Genomic DNA, 24,049 nt, shown 5'->3' with positions numbered 1-24,049 from the left:
ACATCGTGCATTAATTATGAGCCATACAGAAGTTATTCACTTACCTGCTCCGTTGCTAGCGTCCCCGTCGCCATGGATCCGTCTAAATTCGCTGTCTTCTGGCATTTTTAGACGCGCTTGCGCAGTCCAGTCTTCTGCCTGGTGAATGGGGCCGCTCGTGTCAGAGAGCTGGTCCCGCGTCGTCATCGTAGCTCCGCCCCGTCACGTGTGCCGATTCCAGCCAATCAGGAGGCTGGAATCGGCAATGGACCGCACAGAGCCCACGGTGTACCATGGGAGAAGACCCGCGATGCATCGTGGGTGAAGATCCCAGCGGCCATCTTGGAGAAGGAAGAAAGAAGTCGTCGCAGAGCGGGGATTCGGATAAGTAATATATATATATATATATATATTTTTTTTTTTAACCCATCTCTTGGGTTTGTCTCGCGCCGAACGGGGGGTCTATTGAAAAAAAAAAAACCCGTTTCGGCGCGAAACAACCCCTTTAAGGACTGTAATTTTTTTTCATTTTCATCTCCACTTTTGAAAAGCCATAACTATAACTTTTTCTTGAGTCTTCTACAACAATACCAATTTTTTTGTTTAAGCTTTTCCACCTTTGCACAATAAAACCCCTTTTAAAAAATAGCTTTTTGATCTCGTTGCATTCAAAGAACCAGAACTTTTTTCGTGTCAGTTCAGATCTGTGTTTTAGGGCGTTCCGTCTCAGTTTTGGTTTTGGAGCAGATCAATGTGTTTCTAAAAAACAAACTAAATGTTTTCAGTTTCCTTCTGTTCTATTATTTGTAATCGGAACAAATAGCGCAGTCTGCATGTGTACAGCCCTCTGAAAAGAGGCAAGCTGGTGTGCCTGCGCTGACTTCACCGGGGAACACCACAGGAACGGGGCACCGGGTGAGTAGGAGAAGAGGCTCCCTGGATTCTACGTCACTTGAGCATTAAGCACCATAACTTATGAACTTAGTTTATGGTGCTTTAGTTGGGTGGTGGATTTGCTACAAGGTAATACTTTCCTACTGGTGTGGGAAAGAAAAGCGGTGTGAGCAATGTCTGATTACATTGCTTACATTACTTCTAGTTCCATACAAATCACTACAGTCTGTGCAGGACAAAGTACTAAAGCACACAACTCACACGCAACCCTTCGTCAGAAAAATGAGCTGCAGCACTCTTCCAAAGGAGTTAGCACGTTCAAAATGTCAGTCGCTATTTTAAAATACACATGTCTTGACGATTGGCAAGTACAGGATGGGCCACGGAAAAGTAGCCCGCCTCTGATCCCTGCACCACACGTCTATAAAAGCAGTCTAAAATAACATCTGTCTTTGTTGGTCATAGCAACCAATCACAGCACAGCTTTCATGTCTTATACTACTGAGGTAAAATGAAAGCTGTGCTGCGATTGGTTGCTATGAGCAACAAAGACAGATTTTCTTTGAGACAGCTTTCATGAGAGTGTGGTGCCAGGAGCAGAGGCAAACTACATTTCCAAGGCCCACGCTGTAGAACAGCAGTCGTATGTTTTAGGCAGGCGTGGGAAAAATGCTGCAGAGTAAGAAGGTTTCCAAAAATAGAAGTGTTAATAGTTTATTTTTGTAATATAAGAAAATGTAAAGTGAATGAAAAAAGGAATTTTAAATCAAAATCAGGATTTGGTGTGAATACTCATGGTCTTCCAAACAGCATCAATTCTTCTAGGCACACTTACAAAGTCAGGGATTTTCTAGGATTATAGTCAGGTGTATGATTAAGCAATTATACTAATTACAGTGATAATGTTTACTTTTTTATATGTGGGTTGAAACACTTGTTAACTGAAACAAGCAGCTGTGTAGGAGGCTTAAACTGGATGAGGAACCGCAAAACTCTATTACAAAGGTGAGGTTGTGGAAGACAGTTTTGCGTCACAGGTCATACACCATGGCAAGACTGAGCACAGCAACAAGACACAAGTTAGTTATACTGCATACACAAGGTCTCACCCAGCTAAAGGCTGCAAAACAGACTGGGGTTTCAAGATGTGCTGTTCAAGATCTTTTGTAAAAGCACAAACAAACAGGCCACATTGAGGACCATAAACACTTTGGTCAGCCAAGGAAACTTGCTTACTTCTCTTTGAAAGTGAAGATGTCCAGCACTGCCATCAGCTCAGAACTGGCAGAAACCAGTGGGACCTAGATAGAACCATCTACTGTTGGGTCTGGCCAGAAATGGCTTTCATAGAGGAATTTTGGCCTAAAGGCCATACTTTACACGTAGAAACAAGGTCAAGTGACTCAACTATGCATGAAAACATTGGAACTGTGGTGCAGAAAATGTCAGCAGGTGCTCTGGATTGATTAGTCAAAATTTGAGATATCTGGCTGTAACAGAAGGCAGTTTGTTTGCTGAAGGGCTGGAGAGCGGTACAATAATGAGTGTCTGCAGGCAGCAGTGAAGCATGGTGGAGAGCGGTACAATAATGAGTGTCTGCAGGCAGCTGTGAAGCACGGTGGAAGTTCCTTGCAAGTCCGAGGCTGCATTTTAGCAGATGAAGTTGGGGATTTTGTCAAGATTAATGGTATCCTCAATACTGAGAAATATAGGCAGATACTGATCCATCATGTAATACCATCAGTGAGGCATCTGATTGGCTCCAAATTAATTCTACAGCTAGACAGCGACCCCAAACATATATAGCCAATATTATTACGAACTATCTTCAGCACAAAGAAGAACAGGGAGTCCTGGAAGTGATGATATGGCCCCACAGATCTCTGATTTCAACACCATCAAGTCTGTCTTGGATTCCATGAAGAGACAGCAGAATTTGAGCGAGCCGACATCCACAGAAGATCTGTGGTTGGTTCTCCAAGATGTTTGGAACAACTTCCCTGCTGAATTTCTTTAGGAACTGTGTGCAACTGTGTACCCAGAAGAATTAATGCCGTTTTGAAGACAAAGGGTGCTCACACCAAATATTGATTGGATTAAAAATTTCTCTTTTGTTCATTGTTTCAGATGCAAATGCGTGTCTACACACATGCTACCTGGGCCTCACCAACCCTTATCTAATATGTGAAAAAGTCCGAATTTTGAGAATTACACAGCCGGATTCACAGTAAAGCAATCTTGAATCATCCTGAACAGTTGTAAACATTCCTTTTCCTTTCTTTGGCCCGGCCAAAAGAAAAAGTTCTTCAAAACAAGAAGAAAACAAACTAAGGGCTCCTACTCACGGAGGGATAATTGCTGCGGAATCAGTGGCGAGCGTCCGCGCTGTGGATCCGCAGCAAATAGTGCCCATAGCATGCTATGGGAAATCGATTCTTCCTGCACACTTGCGGAAACCAACTGCAGTTTCCGCAAGCGGAGGAAAAATCGCAGCATGCTTCATGTCCAACAGCTCGCGGTGCGGACCATCCGCAGTGCAGATGAAAATAAAAGTAATCCCAGGGCCAGATTCCACATGCAGAATCCGGCTCTGCCGCGTGCAGGGGGCCTAAAAGTATAAAAAAAATATTACACAGGCCTTGTCATACCCGAAGTAATGTAAATTACACATATAATAAAAGGTCAAAGTCCTGATAAACCTCTTTCAGTAGACTATGTTACCTAGGAATTACAAATAGGAGAATTTTCACGTGTTTGGGCTATAAGAGGATTATTTACCAAATATTATGTGGATATAAAGTACAGATAAAAGACCACAATGACTGCAGTAGCCTAAAAAATAAAAAAAAACTAACTATTAATCCCACAAATGATTAAAAAGCTAAAAACTGTGTGTGGTCACTAAGCCTCAAAGTACTAAAGGGTTGAGCAAGTCTGTAAAACTATGTGAAAGGAACAGCAGTAAATGGCTATAAAGCAATAAAGCGAGGATAATTAGCATGTTCAAGTATTTGTGCGGCTTATGGCTATAATAAGTTAATACATTATCTCTGATTATTGGAGATTACTGTCTGCTTGGAGTTCCTCCACAATAAAGTGCTGCTCTCCCCTTATAATGAACGAGCCGAGGGGTCTTTGCTGGAGAGTGAAAGGCTTTCCCATGATAACATTGCCTGACATTTCGTTTGGGTTCACACGGGTGGATTTGTATTGCAGATGTCTACGATCGCCCTCCGTGAGGCCGATCCGCGGTAAAATGCAGGCATTAAAAGACAAGCATTTTCGATTTTTCGATCATAGATATGAATTCTGTATTCCAAGAGCGGAAGAAAATTTGAAGTAATGTCAATGGAGGCCGTTCGACTCGTAGCCGATACGCAATAAACATTGTGTGTGGTCTGTGGGTACTCGCGTCATTGCTAAGACCGTGCGGGAAAAAAAACAAAACTGTACTGCACGTGAGCACCTACGAGATTCTGCGGTCATCCGCAGTACAGTCATAGGAGGTACGTAGGGTAACCAGCCACATGCGGAATCTGACCCGCTCATGTGAGCCCGGCCTGAGGGCTCCCTCACACAGGTGTTTGCAGTAAGGCCTCATGTCCACGGGGAAAATAAGAATTAAAATCCGCAGCGGATTTTAACTCTTCTCCCGCGCGCGGATCCGCACCCCATAGGGATGCATTGACCACCCGCGGGTAGATAAATACCCGCAGATCGTCAATAAAAGGGATTTTAAAAAAAATGGAGCATGAAAAAATCTGGACCATGCTCCATTTTCATGCGGGTCTCCCGCGGGGACGGCTCCCGCGGGCTTCTATTGAAGCCTATGGAAAGCGTCCGGATCCGCGGGAGACCTAAAATAGGAATTTAAAAGCATTTACTCACCCGCAGCGGGCCGAGAAAGTCTTCTCTTCCTCACAGCCGCATCTCCCTTGCTTCGGCTCGGCGGATGTGCCCGGCGCATGCGCGCGGCACGTCGACGACGTGCCGGCGACGTGCCGCCGGCGTGACGAATTCATCCGCCGGCCGAAGAAAGAAGATCCGGCCGCGACGCAGAGAAGATGACGCCGCAGCGAAGAGAAGAAACGGAGCGGATGGGAGGTGAGTTTATTCTCATTTATTGCTATTTTCAGCGCTCATGTCCGCGGGGCAGGAGGGACCCGTTGCAGATTCTCCATGGAGAATCTGCAGCGGATCTGATTTTCCCCGTGGACATGAGGCCTAACGCAGCATTTTTCAACCCTGCATTTACTGCAATTCAAGTGTTTTGGCTGCGTTTTCAGCACAGCTGATAACGTATCCAGGGAAGCTGAAAAAAACTAAAATCAAGTACTCACCAAGTAGGCGCCGTCCGCCATCCCTGCAGGCTGCCAGGCACTTGTCTGTGCCTGCAGAGCATCTCTTGCTGATAACGGGGTCTCAAGACCACCCCTCCAGCAAGAGATTGCTCTGATTGGCTGAGCCAGGAGCCATTCATTCATTGAATGTCTGTGATTGGTGCATCTAGCACTGGCTGTGATTGGCACTGGATTAGCCAATCAGAGCAATCCCTTGCTGGAGGTGGGGTCTTCAAACCCCGTCACTAGCAAAAGATCCTCTGACAAGTGCCCGAAGCCCCGGAAAGCAGCGCCAGGGACCAGACAGCGCCAGCAACGGTAATATATATTTTTTACAGTAGTGCAGCCCAAAACGCAGCACGAAGTTGTTCCCAGTTTTTAGCAGCGCTGCTAATGTTGCCCACTCATTTCAATGGGCGAAGCAGGGCTGAAAATGGCCAAAGGTAGATCATACACCGCTGTTGAACAGCCCCATTGAAATGAATGGGAGCGTTGTACAACGTTTACACTGTAAAAAAAAACATCTGAGTCAGGAAGGCCTAAGGGTGCGTTCCCATGTAACAAAAACCGCTGGTGCCTGAAATTTAGAGCAGCCGCGGCTGTCAGTAGCCGCACGATCTCACCAACCTTATCGGCAAGATCATGCTTCTAACTGGCAGCCGCAGCTGGATAGAGCCTCACCCACAAACGTTTTTTGTTACATGGAAATGCGCCCTTATGGATGACAAACCACTTGACTTTACCCCACGCACGTTCATCCTAAACGGTTTGTGAAGGGCTCTCAGGGATTTTTTGGATTATACAATCGATGACCTATCCTCCGGACAGGTCATCAAAAGATGATCAGGAGGGATCGGCTGCTCGGGACCCCTGGCACCTCTGTCACTACTGACAGCGCAGGAAGCAGATTGTGCTTACCATAGCTCAGACTGGTATTGCAGGTGCCGCTCCCATCGAGTTCAACGGGAGCTGCACCTACAATAGAAAAAAAAAAATCTAAAAGTCCCACCTCTGCAAAAAGAACGAGAAAAATGCAGCATCAATATAAGAAACAAAACTCACTTCCCGTTTCTCCCGGCAGTCCCCTGCTTGATCTACATGCAGACAGCAGTGACATTTTGTACTGCTGCAGCCAATTGGTGGACGCTGTGGTCATGTGCTTGTACTACTGGCATCAACATTCAGTGATGAGAGCCATGACGCCAGGTGTACAGCATGTGACCGCTGCAACCAAAAGGCGCCAATAGTACAATACCTTTGTAAATCTGGATTGACGGGGGAGCCAGGAAGAACAAATGCTAGATGGCTTGGTTGCTGGTGAAAACAGGAGGAGAGTACCAGCTTTTTTAAAAAATGTACTTATTTTTTTACTAAATAGGACAAGTCCTTTAATTTTTGACAGACAGATTTGCATTGAAGTCTAAACCTGCTGTCATCGTTTGTTATCAGAGTCATCAAGAAGCCAAAGGAAGTAACAGCCCAAAAATAGCTAAAAATGACATCAATGATGAATAGAAAAAAAAACAGCAAATAAAACAAGTCAAGAAACAGACAATAGTCAGGCATGATAATACTAAGAAGAAGAAGCTGGACAGAAGAAAGCAAGCTGGAACATCAAGATAAGAGTAAACCTTCTATAAGGGAGGTGTTCCGCAAGTAGGCTATATAACCCAAGATATCATGTATATATTGGTGATGCTGAAGCGGATGCTCTGCCCTTGAACTCTATGTCGATGAACTACAGAGCATACAACATAGCTCAAACCAGAAGGAAACATTACAGGTGCAGGACATCATACCGGCCACTGTACTGCCATATGCCTTGTCCGCGGGTTGTGGCTGGTCTAAGCTGCAATACCTGCTCTGGCCACTGTTAAGAGTGGGCAGATCTGTGGCATTGACATAATGGGTTTCTAGGCATTAGTGATATTTACTCTTAAGCTCTTTTTGGCCACTAGTAATTGGTTACAGATACAGTGCTCATCTCAGATGGGATTTTGAACTAATACCATTATATTGCATGGATGCCGGCTAAACATTCATCCAGAGGCTCAGATAGGAGAACAAGTTTTTATGGGAAAGGCAGATAAAATCTAATACAAGCAATGAGATTACAGTAATATAGTAGTACATACCAACAGTATAACATGTAACAAGGAATAAAGAAATGCTACCTCCGATATTCATCTATACCTTCTTCGTACAACACTAAGAATACTGTACAGCGGACGGTCCATTACTTTTGGGGTTTATGATTCACACACATGAATCTGTACTTAGGCCGCCTGCACACAGGCAGATTTGCATTGCGGAATCTGTAGCAGGCGACCGCCTCTGGATTCCGCAGCAAATACCGCCTATACTATTTAATGGCAAAACTCAACTTCCTGTACACGAGCGGAAATAGATCGCGAGCGAAACATCGCAGAGGAGAAATCACAGCATGCTTCATGGAAGCCGTCCAATTTGCAGCCCTTCCGCAATAACATTGCGGAAAAGTCGTGGATTCCAGGTCTTTACCATGAAATGACACGGGAAGAGCAGAGAGTAAAAAAAATAAATAAATAAATATTATATAATATATATAAATAAATGTACTGCGCATGTCCAACATCTCGCCGTGCGGACCATCCGCAGGACAGATAAAAAGACGTGAGGATATATGTGGACGCTAACTGGGCACAGGGTCAAATTCCGCATGCGCAATCCGACCGACCCGTGTGCAGGCAGCTTTTATCTGCTATGGACCCATATTGTACTTTTGCATAAAATCAAGGGTTTTCGAGTGTCTCAGACAACCATTTTCCAAACAGCAGTCTAAAATAATTGTCCCGCACTTATCAAAAATGGCATTATTACGTTTCAAGAGTTACTACAATTTAGTTAGAGGGACATGTCAAAGCTTTTGAGCATTGATGATCCAGATGCAGAGACCTCTGCTAATAGCTGAAATTAAGTCTATAGAAGTCAACACGGCCCTCATCAGCTGCTAAGAGGAGTTGACGGACAGCGAAGACAGCCGAAGCGGTACAGCTCTATGGTTAGCACTGCAGCCCCGTCATTTCAACGGGGGTCTCAGCACCAGCTTCACCACTTCAGCACTGATTAAAACTTTTGACATGTCACCATTTTTTAAAAACATGCACTTAATCTTTAGACTCGGCTAATTGATTGACCAAAGTTAAGACAAATTGCTGACTGCATTTGATAAATCTCTTACCACCTACACGGCTTCTAACATGTATATCATTGGTGGCAGTAGGGGGACGAGTTGTGCGTAAAACAAAAAGCCACATATACTCGCCTCCCACTGCGTGCTCTTTTCATCCTACACGGTAAACGTCATCAGAAAAAAAAATACACGTCAGAATTGCGCTGCTTTTACTCACCTTATTTCCAAGAAAGTTTTTGTTTTACAAAAAAGCAATCAGAAAATCGTATGTATTCCAAAACGGTATCAATAGAATCTACTGGATGTCCAACGAAAAAAGGGCCTCACACAACTATGCTGACGGAAAAATAAGAACAGTTATGGCTGTCAAAAGATGGCGGCACAAAGTAAAATCTTTGGAATGTTTTTTTTTGTTTTTTTTAAGTAGTACAGTAAAAGAAAAAAACCAAAAACCTATAAATTCGGTATTGTCAGAATCGTATAGACCCACAGAATAAATTTATCATGTCACTTTTGCTGCGGCAGTGTGTACGCCATAGAAACAAGATCCTCGCAGACATGGTGGAATTGCACTTTTTCTACTGCACTTAGTTTTTTTTTAGTTTTTTCAGCTCATAACATGCGTCCTTAAGGGGTAATGATGTCATCAGGCCTTTTGCCCGCGGGTGATGTCACTGGTTAGGATACTGCTGGACTGCACTGCCGAAACAGTGGTCTGGTGCTGCGGTAAGTAGATTGCTTTTATTTAGTTTTGGGCATGAGGAGCCCAAAACTACATAAAATGAATAACTTTGAAAAACCATCTAACCTTCAAGGTGTCTAAAACTACTACACAAAAGGCTGTGTGTTATGAAAACACTTTTTTTTCTCATTTGCAGCATTTTTAAAGTCTTTCTATAAAGTCTCGTTTCATACATGTGCACGACCACTTAGTGAGGCGAGGGCCGGAGGGCACACTTGCTCAGTCACGCTCCCCACAGCCAGGTCTTTGCATAGGGATCCTCCTTTTATTGCCAGGCCAGCAACAGAAACAGATTTTTGCCTTGTGCATCAGGGAAGCAGCAGGGTCACTGCATTAACACTGTGCTAGAGCTGAGAATACTACTGCAGGGGAATTAAGAGGGAACTATACTGTCAGCTGCCAGAAGGAGAAGCAGACTGATTCTGTGCAGAGACCTCCCCCAGCAGCCCAGAGTAGCATCAACACTAAGAGGGCCATAAGACAGCAAAAAAAGATGACAAAGGTATTTTTATATGTTAAAGACACTGCAGATTACTTCAAAACAGCCATTAACAGCCTTTCTTGACTTTTGGATTCATGGGCTAACACTTTTATTAAAGGGGTTTTCCAGACAAACACTTTTGATGACCTAACATCATAATAGATTATCAATAGTTAATAGCCAGCGACCCATTGATCAATATTACTTAACCCATTGTTAGTCCAGCGGGGTGGACGTGGTCATCAGGAACGGGAGCAAAAGTGCCATAGACGGCTTAACCCTAATTGTAATCAATGGGAGCCGAAGCCTCCTATTACAATTTCGAGACCGGTGTTGGAGGCGGAATTGCCAGAAGTGCGATAGCCACTTAAGCTTCCATTGATTTCAAGGGAGTGGAGCTGGCTATGGCACTGCAGATCCTGTCCCCAATAACGTCGTCCGTGAGAAGTGTGTTGGGCAATCAACTGATTGCCTAGGATCCTGAGCAGCATATTCCCAGTGATTAACTGCTGATGATGAATCCTAGTATAGGTCATTAATAGTTTGTGCCCAGAAAACCCCCCTTGAGGGGTTGTCCAGGAATTCAACAAAATAGCCACAGACTATGCAGCATGTAAGAAAACCCATCCTAGGATACTTGAATGCATTGCCAAGCTGGTGGGAATGGAGTCAGGGCCAGGCCATGGGCGATGCCAAACGCCATACCGTTTGTTTCCATTAGGCTGAATAGTAAGGATTGAACAGTGTGGCATTAGGCTCTGTCCCTCACCTGCAGCTCCCTCGGACTAGAGATTCATTCACCCATTCTAGAACATGTTTCTTGCAGACTACAAAGGCGGCCATTTTGTTCAATTCCCGGACAACCCCTTTAGTATATTGTAGCTAATCAGCCATCGTACGCTGCAAGAATAATCTGAAGCTACTGGGGAATCAGATTCCCTCCCTACAGGTACTGCAGTGTATAACTTTACATTTTGGTGCGCTAACTTTTATTATCACATTTCTAAGAACAAGAAAAGACTGATGAATAATTGCGGACCGGTAAATAGTATTAGAAACCGGCATGACATTAATGACCACAACAAAGTGAATGCAGGTAATCTTACAATTCATCCAATGACAAGGTTACAAGTTGGCAACACTGGTATTAATGCTTACAACAATGTCAACATTGTAGAAGACAAGTGGTCACGGTCAACTTGCTGCCACAACACAACACTTCCCAGCAACAGTCTGAGCTCAATGCCTCATATACAAAGTAGGAGAGTGAATCACTGCGAGGCGGCAGCTGCCGATGTGTGAAGCCTATGTGCCATCTTAGAACATTAACACTTGCTGCAGGTGGAGCCGACTATTCCTTATTAGTAGGCCATAATCAGGTTATACTCAGATTTGTGTTCTGGCTTCTCTTAACAGATAATGGATCCCATTAACCCTTCTAAGGACGTGCCTTACTTTGAACCTAAGGGCATGACGATTTTTGGGTGGATTTTCATCTCCACGTTTCAAAAGTCATAACTTTTTTTTATTTCTCCGTCAAAATAGCCAAAGGAGGGCTTGCTTGTTGCGTGGCGAGCTGTCGTTTTTATTCATACCTTTGTGGAGTACATATCAGGTATTGTACAACTTATCATTTGGGAGGCAGAGCGAAAGGTACTCTGTGGGTTGGTACAATTATGGCAATACCAAAATATTTTTAAATAAATTTAGGTTTTTCAACAATAAAACCCTTTTTTGGCAAATATTTCTTTTCTTTATCACTGCATTCAGAGACCCATAACTCCCCCACCCATGGACAGAGCTGCGCAAGGGCTTGTTTCTTGTGTGATGAGCTGTAGTTTTCATTGATACTATTTTGGGGTAAAATTGACTTTTTTTGATCATTTTTGTCTTTTTTTGAGAGGTGAAGTGCTTTTTTCGTTGGCTTCCTATTTTTTTTTTTTTACAGAAGGGTGTTCAATTTACTGTATGGGTCGTTCAAAAAAAAAAAAAAAACTGGAAAATTGTGCAAAAAAAGGGGGGGGGGTTATTATGTTTTTTTTTACTTGCATTGTTTTTAACTACTTTTATTCTTTTCACCTTTTTACATCACTATAGAGGACTTGAACCTGTGATTTTATGATCACTCAGATAAATACACTGCAGTACTTTGGTTCTGCAGTGTATCATGTGATTTACTTGCCAGTAATTGCTAATAGCAGACCCGGAGGCCCCAACAACCTACGGGTGCTTCTCAATTCCATGGTGGAGGGTCAATGATGCCATGGCTCCTGAGCCTATGCCATAAATGTACAGCATTTTATGCTAACCACCTCGCGCCTATGGTATATAATTAAGTCATGGCGCACAAAGTGGTTAACTTTCAAGGAGGGTTCTATTGTGTCCCCAAATTTTGTATTGGTGCAGAACAGAAGCCATTAAAACAATGACTTCTGCAATACCACATAAAAGTAATATTAGTAGTAATGTGGGTAGATGGGTTTGTATCTGATAGAAACATGGCCAACTGAAACACATTAGGCAGTAAACCTATAAGGAAAGTTAAAGCAAATAAAGGCATTTAAATATTAACTTCCTATTGCATGAAAAAGGCCTTAACCCTTTAACAGAACGTGCAGATAATCATTAGCACGCTGCTGCAGCCCACACCACAAAAAGTTCCAAAAACGCTGACTACAACTTAATCAGTGAGCCGGTATATGGGGACGGAGACAGGAGATGAAACATTTAGCTCTTAACCAAGCAGAAAGGTCACATCTTTTAGTGGAACACAATTCAAGGTTTCTTCCCAGAATGTTGGAATAGGCGCTTGTACAATCAGCTGACAACAGACATAATAAATACTTTGTCAGGCTGCTGCTCTTGTAGGTTACTGCAGTTTATTGTGCGTTGCAAGGATCATTTGTAAATCCGTCGTGTTCTGGTTTATAAGGTGTACAAAGAGGAAAATGGGGCAGATTTATTACTGTTGTTACAGGACCACCAAGCCGATTTCTAGTGCAGACACAGCTTAGTGCCATGTGGAGATAACCTGAAGGACCTTGCACAAGAGACGCTATGTTCCGCAACAGCGTCACAGAATATACAACCATGAATTCCGCGCCAAAATCCATACAGCAAACTGCAGATTGTGATGCAGAATTACCAGCAGAATTCTAGTACTTTCCATTCTGTGTCAAAATCCACAAGTTAGTGTGGATTTGGGTGTTGAATATTCCGCAGGAGGGCATATTCTGCAACGCCATTGTAGAATATTCCGTCCTGTTGGAAAGGTCCTTACTAGGGTCTAGTCAATGGAAGATCCTTGGTGGAAAACCATCCTTACAAGAAAAGTATAAAGAAAAATGGAGGATCAGACAGACTTGGAGAAAAACTGCACTTTTGTAAACTTTTGATGCGATCAGTGGGGGTCCTGCTGCTAAAACCATCACTGAGTGCTAAATAGTTTTGTCCCCCTGACTTGAGCACTGTGGCCCTTCGCCTGTCTTCATTACTGGCAGCTAAAGACAGACTCATAGGGGTCTATAGAGATTTTTTAGAGACCAACAAGCAGCGAAGCTAGCCGAAGAGACACAGCACTTTTATTGATCAGGGGGAATCTCGGCAGCAGAACCCTCACTGATTAAAACTTTTGACGTGTCACAATAACATATCAAAAGTTTGAAAAAAGTGCAGTTACTCTTTAATGGGCTATTCCCCTCTCAGCAAGTAATTCCCCGTTCCCAAGGGACAGAGAATAACTTGTTGACCTATGGGGTCTGGATGCTTGCGACCCTCACTGATTCTGAGATTTCACCTCTAATGCATCCTGAAGTATGGTCAAAGGAGGCCAAACATGAACACCTCCGATCCACTCACTTCAATGGTGTCCCCATCAATCCCAAGATTTCACTCCAGGAACGTCCCTGAAGTGTGGTCAAAGGAGGTGTGCATGCGCAACTCTCCTCCATTCACGTCAATGGGTGTGACAGAGATAGTCATCTGCTTGAACTCCACTATCTCTGGCGCAACCACTGAAGGGAATTGAGCGGAGGTGCACATACATAGCCTCTATTGACCACGCTTCAAAACTCAATGGGGCGATAATCGGAATGATGGGGGTTCGAGCATTTGGACACTCAACAATCAGCAAGTTTATCCTGTGGATAGCAGAAAACCTGCCAAGATGGGAACAACCCTTCAAAAGGGGTTGTCTAGGGAGGTAAAATCCTTACCCAGACATGCAATGTCAGAAGCTCTACTTCTGGTCTGGTTCCGACATTGGGTCAGGTGGTACGGAGTCACTCCCAAGTCACATCATTGCAGGGGGCTAACTGTTCTGCTCAACTTTGGTTGTGTTGCGAAAGTAGTGGTGCAGGCCCATTCTCACTGTGAAGCTATAGCTTTACCGTTTCTTATAGGTTATATTATATGGTTACTAGTGACAGTGATATACTGTAAGGCCGTTGGTTAGCCATTTCTTTAAGAGATAACATTTTTATGTCCTTAAATAACTTTTCAGAGCCGTTAAATGCCTTCTGACCTTGGAGAACCTTTGGATAGGGGATAACTTCTTTTGGTGGTCCAAAAAGGTCAGAGATCGACATATTTCTTTGTATACACTTTCTCACACAAGAAAAACATGACACTTCTTTTTATGCTAAAAAAGTAGCGTAATGCGTTAATGAATTCATCCCATAGCAAAGTTCACCATAGATTTTTACGCTAAAGCGGTTGTCCACTTCTTGGCGGAAATTATGACACACATTTGACGCTCAATCTGCATCCCATAACTTGTAATGGGAATCCGTGCCGCAGTCGGCACCGCACAGATTGTTTTTCTGCGCGCAAATTTTAAATCCACATGCGGAAAAAAGAAGTGACATGCCACTTTCTGGTGCAGAGTTCATGGCAGGAAATCCAAATGTGGATCTGAACATTCAAATGAGCTAAACCCGCGGCGAATCCACTGCCATACAACTGCATAGTCGCGGCAGAGGTCCGCAGCTCATTTCTAGATTTCGGCTGTGATATGAGGCTAAATTTGTGCAGAAAAAAATCTAACGCAGGTTTCACCTCTCTGAACATGCCCTAAGTTATTGATGGGGTATCCTCAGGAAATGTCATCAATAGTTGATCAAAGGGGTCTGTAACCACTAAGGATCAGCTCTCTGTCAGTGTGTACTGACAGCTCCATACACAATACACCAACCTGGGACTCTGCCAAGTGACAGAACTGTCAGCTTCCAGCTCCATACACACAGATGTTCACCGGGGGATATCAAGTAGCAGACCCCCACCGTTCAACTATTGATGGCCTATACTGAGGATGGGTCATCAATAGTTAAGCAGTTTCCAGCCCCTTTAATAGATCAATACTACCATCCCTGTCATTTACTCCTGTAAAAGGGGTTGTCCGGTTGTAAACTACTACTGGTCTATCCTCAGGATAGGCGACCAAATAGTAGACTGGTGAGGTTGGCTGGGTGGTGTGTTCATGCAATGAGCTGATTTCCGCAGGACGCAGACAGCTCCATTCCCACTGCAGTGGCCAGGCTTGGTATTACAGGCATTAAAGTGAATGGGAACTTTGCGTGTAATACCAGGCCTGAAGTGGGAACAGAGCTGTCTGAAGCCTACAAAAATTAACTCAATACATGAGCACACAGGCCTAGAGGACATCGGATCATAGGGAATCCTAGGAGGCAGACACCTGCCGATCTACTATTATTGGAGGAAAGGCCATCAATAGTTTACAATTGGACAACTGCTTTAAAGGAGTTTTCCAGTGAAATACTATTGATGACCTATCATCAGGATAGGTCATCAATTGTTGATCGACCAGGGTCTGCCATTCGGGACATCGACCGATAAGCTGAGCGGGCGCATGCTGTCAGCGGTGCAATGGCACAGAGCCTCTGCACCGACCTCTGTGTAGTGGACGGTGCCTGTAACTGCAGTTACAAGCTCTGGTGACTATACAGAGGTCGGCGCGGAGGCTTCCGCTCCGACCTCTGTGTATTTGGAGCAGAAGTCTCACCGCCGACCTACCATGTAGTGGCCAGCGCTTGTAACTGCAGACACAGCTCTTATTGAAATCAATGGGAGCTGTGCCTGCAGTTACAAGCACCAGCCACTACGGAGGTCGGCATGGAGGCTTCTGCCTTAATTGGTGTATTTGTGGTGCTTACAGCATACGCTCAGCTGATCGGACGGGATCCCAAGCGGCGGACCCCAGCCGATCAACGATTGATAATCTATGCTTATTGCTGGGAGTTACCAGTACAAAATACTGGATAAAACGCTGCATGCCGTGCTATTTCATCTGGAATGCAATAGTATTCTCCATTGAAAGCCCTTTAAGTTGCATTTTGCCACTAACTGGCTTTCTTTTACCTATGGTTACCTAGGAATGAACTTCAAGATGGGCAAGGCAAGAGACCTAATCTTACACTTAGGCCGCCTGCAAACGGGCGGAAATTCCGTGGCGGGATTTCCCGCGGAATGTCCGCTCTTGGAAGCTGCCATAGGATTGCGTTAGCAAACGCGATCCTAGGCAGACGGCTGCGGTTTGGCCGCGCGAAAACAAACCGCACAGAAACATCACTCACCGGCCGCCGGCTCCGGTCTACGCGTGCACCGGCTGCCCGGCAGCCGGCACATGAAAGATCCGGAGCTGCGGGGCGCGGGTGAGTACGCGCTGCTCTCTGCAGGCGCTCGGGTCGGGTCCCGTGGCGAGAATTCTCGCTGCCGGATCCGACCGGGCCGTCTGCAGGCGGCCTTAGTTCACAACAAAGATACAGGAAGTAAAAAGTTTCTTTAATCCAAAAGTTTAGAAAATGTAAATATTCCTTTTGTTTAATTCTAGATAACAAATATTCCTAACCCCTCATTAATAATACATTAATAGGACATTGCATGTTTTCAACTGTTCCGGAAAAAGCCAGCTGCGGGTCATTTGTTCAGTGCAGGCAAACATTGGCATAAAGCATTACATAGCGACCCTTCTGGGTTCTTGCAGCTGCTTCCAGATGGAAATGAAACCTTCCATCACGAGGCTTCATCTGCACCACAATGCTCTTGGTTCCTCTAACCATATAGTTGCTTCAACAGGGGATTGTTTATAATTTTTTGGAATCTGTTATTATTAAAGCGCTTGTTGCAAACAGGAGGTGATACAATGTAACAACTAAGAGGTTTTAGCTAAAAGCGTTACATCCTGGAAGGCAACAACCCAATTTATTAGAATCAGAAAATGTACCTACAATTTGCAGCAACTCCTAGGGAGGAACTCTAAATAAATTCCCTATAATACTAATCATAGCGGGGGGGGGGGGGGGGGGGGGGGGGGGCGTTATCACACAAGACTCTCAAAGTATCAGCTAGCCTCTGTTTACAGGAAACTTTCAACTCTGTATAGGAGATTTAATACGCGGTACCCGGGGAAAAAAAGTTGCACATTTTTGCATTCAGCAATTTATCACAAACATTTGTGACTTTTTGGATTTTTACGCTGGCTTCACCTCTTTAAGGCCGGATTCACACAAACGTATTAGCATGCAATACGCAGTGAATACAACCCATTGATTTCAAGTGGGCATTTAGTTTATGCGAAAAATTACTCATGACCCATTGATTGACTACAGTCCATGCCAGAGGCTGGCATAAACTATACATGAAATTATGCCAACTTGTAGCTGGCATAGATGTCAGACTGTTGCACATGGAGGGCCCGAAGATGCAAGAAATATATTAAAGGGGTTGTCCCGAGGCAGCAAGTGGGTCTATACACTTCTGCATGGCCATAATAATGCACTTTGTAATGTACATTGTGCATTAATTATGAGCCATACAGAAGTTATAAAAAGTTTTATACTTACCTGCTCCGTTGCTGGCGTCCTCGTCTCCATGGTGCCGACTAATTTTCGCCCTCCGATGGCCAAATTAGCCGCGCTTGCGCAGTCCGGGTCTTCTCCTCTTCTCTATGGGGCTCCGTGTAGCTCCGTGTAGCTCCGCCCCGTCACGTGCCGATTCCAGCCAATCAGGAGGCTGGAATCGGCAATGGACCGCACAGAAGCCCTGCGGTCCATGAAGACAGAGGATCCCGGCGGCCATCTTCAGCAGGTGAGTATGAAGACGCCGGACCGCCGGGATTCAGGTAAGCGCTGTGCGGGTGGTTTTTTTAACCCCTGCATCGGGGTTGCCTCGCGCCGAACGGGGGGGGGGGGGGTTTAAAAAAAAAAAAACCCGTTTCGGCGCGGGACATCTCCTTTAATCCAATTTTGGAGTCAGGGTTTTCTAGGGGGGCTATTTCTGCCATTATACAATAGAGCCATCCGCTGGCTAGAGCCAGTACTGCAGTATGGGACATGCTGGAGAGGTCCCCCGACAACGGAGCAGCCAGTAATATACAGTAAGAATACCCTGCCGGACATCTTCCAACATCAGAGCTGTACAGCCTTCAATCAGAATGTCTTCAGACGTCAGTGGATTGGAAAGGGTTAAGAGGCCCTTGCCCGTTGATGCATTTCTAGTACTTCAGGCCAGCGTACACTGTACTTAGACCAGCATATAAAACAAGTATAAATCTCACCTATTCCTAAACGGCATTTTATCGCTTTATGTGGTCTATGTTTTGCGGACCGTAATACGGAACTAATGTGAATCTATGTATCTATTCGCATGACCATATTTTTCGCAGCCGTGTTTTACACGGTAAGTGCTACTTGTGTCGGTTTTTGCCTCCATATTTGTATTCATTGATTTTTTTTTTATTAGACAAAGTATTTTCTCAGTAGAAAGGAAAACTAATGACAGCAAATATGGAGGCAGATACAGATGAAATGCTCATGATATTTGCTTCCTATATTATATGTAACATGAGCGTATTGACGACATAGGGCAATATTTGTGTTTTCACACCTGCAATCACACCATCCAATTTTTCCATCTCCCTGCTCCATGTTTGGAGGCGACAAACTTCAATCAAATTCAAAAAGAAGGGATCATTTTTTCCCCATTGATTTCAATGGGGTTTCAAAAAAATGGAAAGGCGTCAGAATTCCATGCCCATTGACAGGGCAAATTCCACATGGCGGTCTACTCCCAAAACTGCATCAGAACGACACGGGTTTTGATGTGGTTTTTAGAAAATTCCACAGTGATTTTGCCGTGTGAACATACTGTAACGGTCAAAAGCACACGGGTGGAAATTCCGTGGTGGGAATTCCTGTAGAATTTCCACCCGTGCCCGCTGAAATAGAATTGCATTAGCTAACACAGTCCTATGCAGACAGACGTGATTTGACCGAGTGAAAACCCGCGTGGTAAACAAATCGTGGTATGTCCTATTTCTGTGCGAGCCTCGCAGACACGCCGGCTATGACCTGCGCATGTGCGGCTGTGTGACACGGCGGCAGAATGTGAGCGCTGGGTCACTGCAGGAGGCCTACTTTGTAGCATTTCCTCCACACCTGCCTAAAACCTGTGCAAAGTACTATAAATAATAGAATAAATATAATTAACCAAGTCTACCCGATTGCCATACTTGGCTGATTTCAGAGCGTCGGCGGGCCTTTCCCCCAGGCAGTTGTGGTAATCCCCTTGTTACAAAAAAGCTCGCATATGGCGGACTTGTTGCAGAAACGTCTGTCCCTGCAATGACGTTCCGTTCATCTGAATGGGGTTGTTCTGCGTTAAGCACATAGATTTCTGCAAACCCCACTGAGACAGTGTAGACATGTCTGTCATACATCTGCCTTGTGTGAATATTACATCCTTAGCCCCCATTCACATGAAGTTCTTCGGGCACGAGGACCCGGGAATGTAACCAAAGCATGGCGCTGCCATTGATTTCAATGAGAGAGAAGTATGCCGAAGCTGCTAATGCAAGAAACAGCTACAATATGAACCCTTTCTTTGCCAAGCAAATACTATAGATTAAATTCTAGAACTAACAGATAAAATATATTGTGGATTGAATACGGAAAACGAGAGAGCGGCGTGTTGTGGCTTTAAGCCGGCTCCTGTATACCCAGTCATCCAGAGGGAGACGCATGCCAGAATCGATCCCACACTTGGCATCAGGCGCAGCAGTTTGATGCCTCCCTGCGCTGGGCAGAAAAATGTTGCATGCAGCATTTTTCGGTCCGGCTGGTGCACAAAAAAAGTCATCCGTTGTGTCCGGCTCTAGCCTAGAAATACCGGGCGGGCACAACTGAAATGGGGGAGCCTCGGCTTAGTGACAAACAATCATTCTTTTATAGGAGAACATCACCTTCTGCAATAAGTACCCGGTAGTCCTCCAACTGTCTACGGTACAATGCATTCGGAAAGTCTTCAGACCCTTTTACTGTTGTTACATTTTGTTATGTTTTGGCCTTGTGCACATACCCAGAATGATAAATGGGAACAGAATGTTAGAAATCTTTGGATTTTTTTATTTTTGCATTGGCATAAGTATTTGCACCCTTTGATAAGATGCTGGGAATTCAGCTCTGTGGGTCTCTCATTATTCTTGATCATCTATGAGATCTTTCTACACCCTGCGGTGAATTCAGTTGAATGGACGTAATTTTAACACCTCCCCCCCCCCATCTATATAAGGCCAAAACAAGCCATGAGGAGGAAAGAACTGCCTGTGGAGCTCTGAGCCAGGATTGTGTGGAGGCACAGATCTGGGGAAGGCTACCAAAAAATAAAAAAGGGTGAAAGATATGCATTGTACTCGCAAGTGATTTTCATGGGCGTGCGATACTGGTAGAAGTTTTCATACATGTCTAAGAGCTCATTCACACAAGTGCAGATATGCTATGTAATACGCAGTGAATAGGACCCATTGACTATAATGACTTTGTTCACCAGCATATTTTCTCGTGCGATCACATGAAGAATACACAGCATGTCCTATGTTGATGCGTATTATACACCGTAGAAGCCCACTCAAATCAACGGGCAAAATGTGAAAATACGCAGGAAACCTGGGTATTTCTGCACAAAATCAATGCCATTCCATGTGTTGGTCTTCCATGCGAGTGAAAGGACTGCCGACAGGCAAAAAACCCAAAAAGCAACAGCGCATTTTGGCCCGTGAATATGCCGCATATTCACTGACCGAAATATGCATACACCTGTGTGAACGCACCCTAAGGGCTCATGTCCACGGGCGGTTTTTCTTACGTATTATGCGGTAAATGGAAGAAGCCATGAAAGTCAATGGACTTTCATTCTTCCATTCCCCCCGGCGTGGGACACAGTGTTCTCATACGCAAGAGAATAAATTGCAGCATGCCCCATTTCTCAAAGTATGACACGCTGCCTGTACGCAATACATTGCATCCGGGGTATCGTTTCGATACGCATGCCCATGCTGAACAGAGAGGGAATTAAAAAAATGTTTAAAAAAAAATAAAATACGCTGCGCATGTCCGTGACATCACATTACTGGCCATGCACAGTGCCATACTCAGCCCATGCGCGATCTCTATGGGCTGGAATGTGTAAAACGCTACGGGTTGCCAGCGCTGTTTTACGCATACACACCTTGGGCATGTGTGGTGAAGTGCATTTTTAAAAAAACAGCGTTCGAAAATCACAGTGTTCGAAAGGCTGCGCTCAAACGCTTGTCTGAGAAGCCCTATTGAAATCAATGGAGGCAGTTTACCATAAATACCGCCTGTGTGAGAGCGGCCTTAAGGGAGAGTGACCCAAGACCGCTTTCACACAGACGACAAAAATCGCTCTATCTTCCCGCGATGCGACAGCGTGAGAAAACGAATGTTTGTGAAACCCCTGTTTTCTAATGGGTTCCTTCACATTAGCGATGATTTTACTGATGCTGTGCTGTAAGAAAAAAATTGCGCCATTCTCTATCTTTTTTGCGATGTAAAATTGAGAGACTTTATCACGAGCGGCAGCGATGTCATATTATTCTGAATAAAAGCATTGCTGATCAAAAATCGTGAGAATGAAGACGCAATTTTGCCGCAATATTTCCGCATTTGCCCGTGTGAAAGAGGCCTAAAGGAAAGATACAGCCGTCTCTCCCAGCTGATTCGAGCCGGATACCACTAATCAAGTCTAGAAATGGACCGTCTGACCCTCTCTGAAGGAGCGATCCAACAAGAAACGGCTATAAAAGCCATTATAGGAAATCTTCCTGGCCCCGCCCACAGACCACCCGCCATATCTAACACATAATCAGGAGCTTTTAGATATTGGCGAAAATTCCCAAAACCCTACTGAAGACTCATGAATGGCAGCGGACACCCCATACTGACCGATGCGACTACACAGTCCGGTGTCCAGCCCGGCGCTGGTTTCACGGCACGGGAGAACACATGTAACTTATGGGACATTTTACAGACATCACTCCTATCACTGAGACTATGTTCCACAGGTTTGGATTATATGAGCGCAGATTGTGGATTTGGGGACGGGCAGTGCCAGTGTGAACGGTGAGGTGTGGGGATTGGGAGTTTTCAATTTTACCTGCTAAAATGCACAAAACCCGTCCACAAAATAATGCGAGAGTCGCCCATACCAGTCATATGCCAACATACAGTCCTAAGAGTCGTCCATACCAGTCATATGCCAACATACAGTCCTAAGAGTCCTCCATACCAGTCATATTGCCATTTTACCATCCTGATAGTGCTCTATGCCAGCCATATGCCAACATACAATACTGACAGTCTTGGCACATAGTCCTCAGTCCTCCATGCCAATCATATGCCATCATACAGTGCTGATATGACTGGCATGGAAGACTGTCTTCATACTACCCTGAGAGACCTCCATGCCAGTCATATGCCATCTTACTGCCCGAGTCCTTCATGCCAGTTCTATGCCAACATACTGCGTTGAGTCCTCTATACCAGTGATATGTCATTATACAGTTCTTCATGCCAGTCAAATGCCATCTTAATGCCCTGAAAGTCCTTTATACTGGTCATATGCCATCATGCAGTCCTGAAAGTCATCCATGCCAGTCATATGCCAACATACAGTCCTCCATGCCAATTATATGCCATCATATACCCGAGTCCTCCATGCCTGTTATATGCAGAGTCCTCCATGCCAGTTATAAGCCAGTAATTTGCCATCATACTACCCTGAGTCCTCCACGCTAGTCATATGCCACCATACTACCCCAAGTCCTCCATGCCAGTCATATGCCATCATACAGTCCTACATGCCAGTCATATGCTATCATACTACCCTGAGTCCTTAATGCCAGTTATATACCATTATATACCCAAGTCCTCCATGCGAGTAATATACCATCATACAGTCCTCCATGCCAGTTATATGCCACCATACTGCCCTGAGCCCTTCATGCCAGTTATATGCCACCATACTGCCCTGAGCCCTTCATGCCAGTTATATGCCACCATACTGCCCTGAGCCCTTCATGCCAGTTATATGCCACCATACTGCCGAGCCCTTCATGCCAGTTATATGCCACCATAATGCCCTGACTTGTCCTCCATGCCAGTCATATGCCACTATACAGTTCTTCATGCTAGTCATATGCCACCATACTACCCTGAGTTCCCCATGCCCGTTATATGCCACTATACTACCCTGGGTCCTCCGTGCCAGTTATATTCCACTCAAATGCTATCATACTACACTGAGTCCTCTATGCCAGTCATGCCATTATACAGTTCTTCATGCCAGTCATATGCCACCATACTACCGAGTCCTCCATGCCAGTCATATGCCATGCTAGACCCTGCAGATGCCCCCTCCAGCAGCAGACGTCTGCACATACCAACGCATTAATCTCTGTACTCTTGTAAATGGCAGTGAAGCGGCCGCCGAGCAGAGCCGGTCTGTGGCGGCACACGGCTACCTGCTCAGCGCCGGCTGAGGTGAAGTCCGTCAGAGATAGGATTAGAGGCATTTGTAAGGCCATTCACTGAGCCACCATGTCCCCCCGTGCCCCCAGCAGCGCCCGCCGCCCCCCGACCACACGGCCCTCGGGTAACACGGGGTTAGTGCGGCGCGTGTCGTCTCACCTGAGCTGGGGGCGCGCTCCCCTCCCCCGCCGCGGCCGGCAGGTGCCTCCTCAGTCCCGGGCAGCGGGCGGCTCACACATCACACTGCCGGCGGCTTCCTGGAGGTTGTGAGGGAGCAGGAGCCCGGCCAGGCTGCACGCACGGGCGGGAGGAGGAGGCGGGGAGACATTGCATAACAGCCTCCTCGCCATTTGTCATCAGCATCTTGGGGGCCTTCCGCCTGTGTTACCCTCCACCCCGGCAGGTGAACGGCGGCCATGGAGCTGCTTGTCCCGTATAGAATGTGTAGGGCTAGAAGCCTGCAGTGTGGGGCCACATAATGCTGCAGCCCAGCAGACGGCGTACATGTAGTCAGCGTATCGGGCTGCGTTCACACCTGCGCTGGGGAGTCCGGTATTCTGGCCCATTCGGGGAGCAGGAAAGGGGAAACCGTACGGCTTT

The 24,049-nt window shown here is 45.3% G+C and overlaps 1 protein-coding gene across 1 annotated transcript in view; it reads right to left on the bottom strand.

Annotated features, from left to right (window-relative positions):
* The window catches only part of LRRC8D (leucine rich repeat containing 8 VRAC subunit D), an 80,535-nt gene extending 56,789 nt beyond the window's left edge, over positions 1-23,746 (bottom strand). Inside the window, exon 1 of the mRNA XM_066597337.1 lies at positions 23,609-23,746. The gene's annotated coding sequence lies outside the window, so the exon portion shown is untranslated. The remainder of the gene's footprint in view (positions 1-23,608) is intronic.
* Positions 23,747-24,049: the final 303 nt, after the last annotated feature.

Source organism: Eleutherodactylus coqui, chromosome 3 (assembly GCF_035609145.1).
Source record: "Eleutherodactylus coqui strain aEleCoq1 chromosome 3, aEleCoq1.hap1, whole genome shotgun sequence".
NCBI lineage: Eukaryota > Metazoa > Chordata > Amphibia > Anura > Eleutherodactylidae > Eleutherodactylus > Eleutherodactylus coqui.
This window is presented reverse-complemented; position numbering and strand designations above follow the sequence as displayed.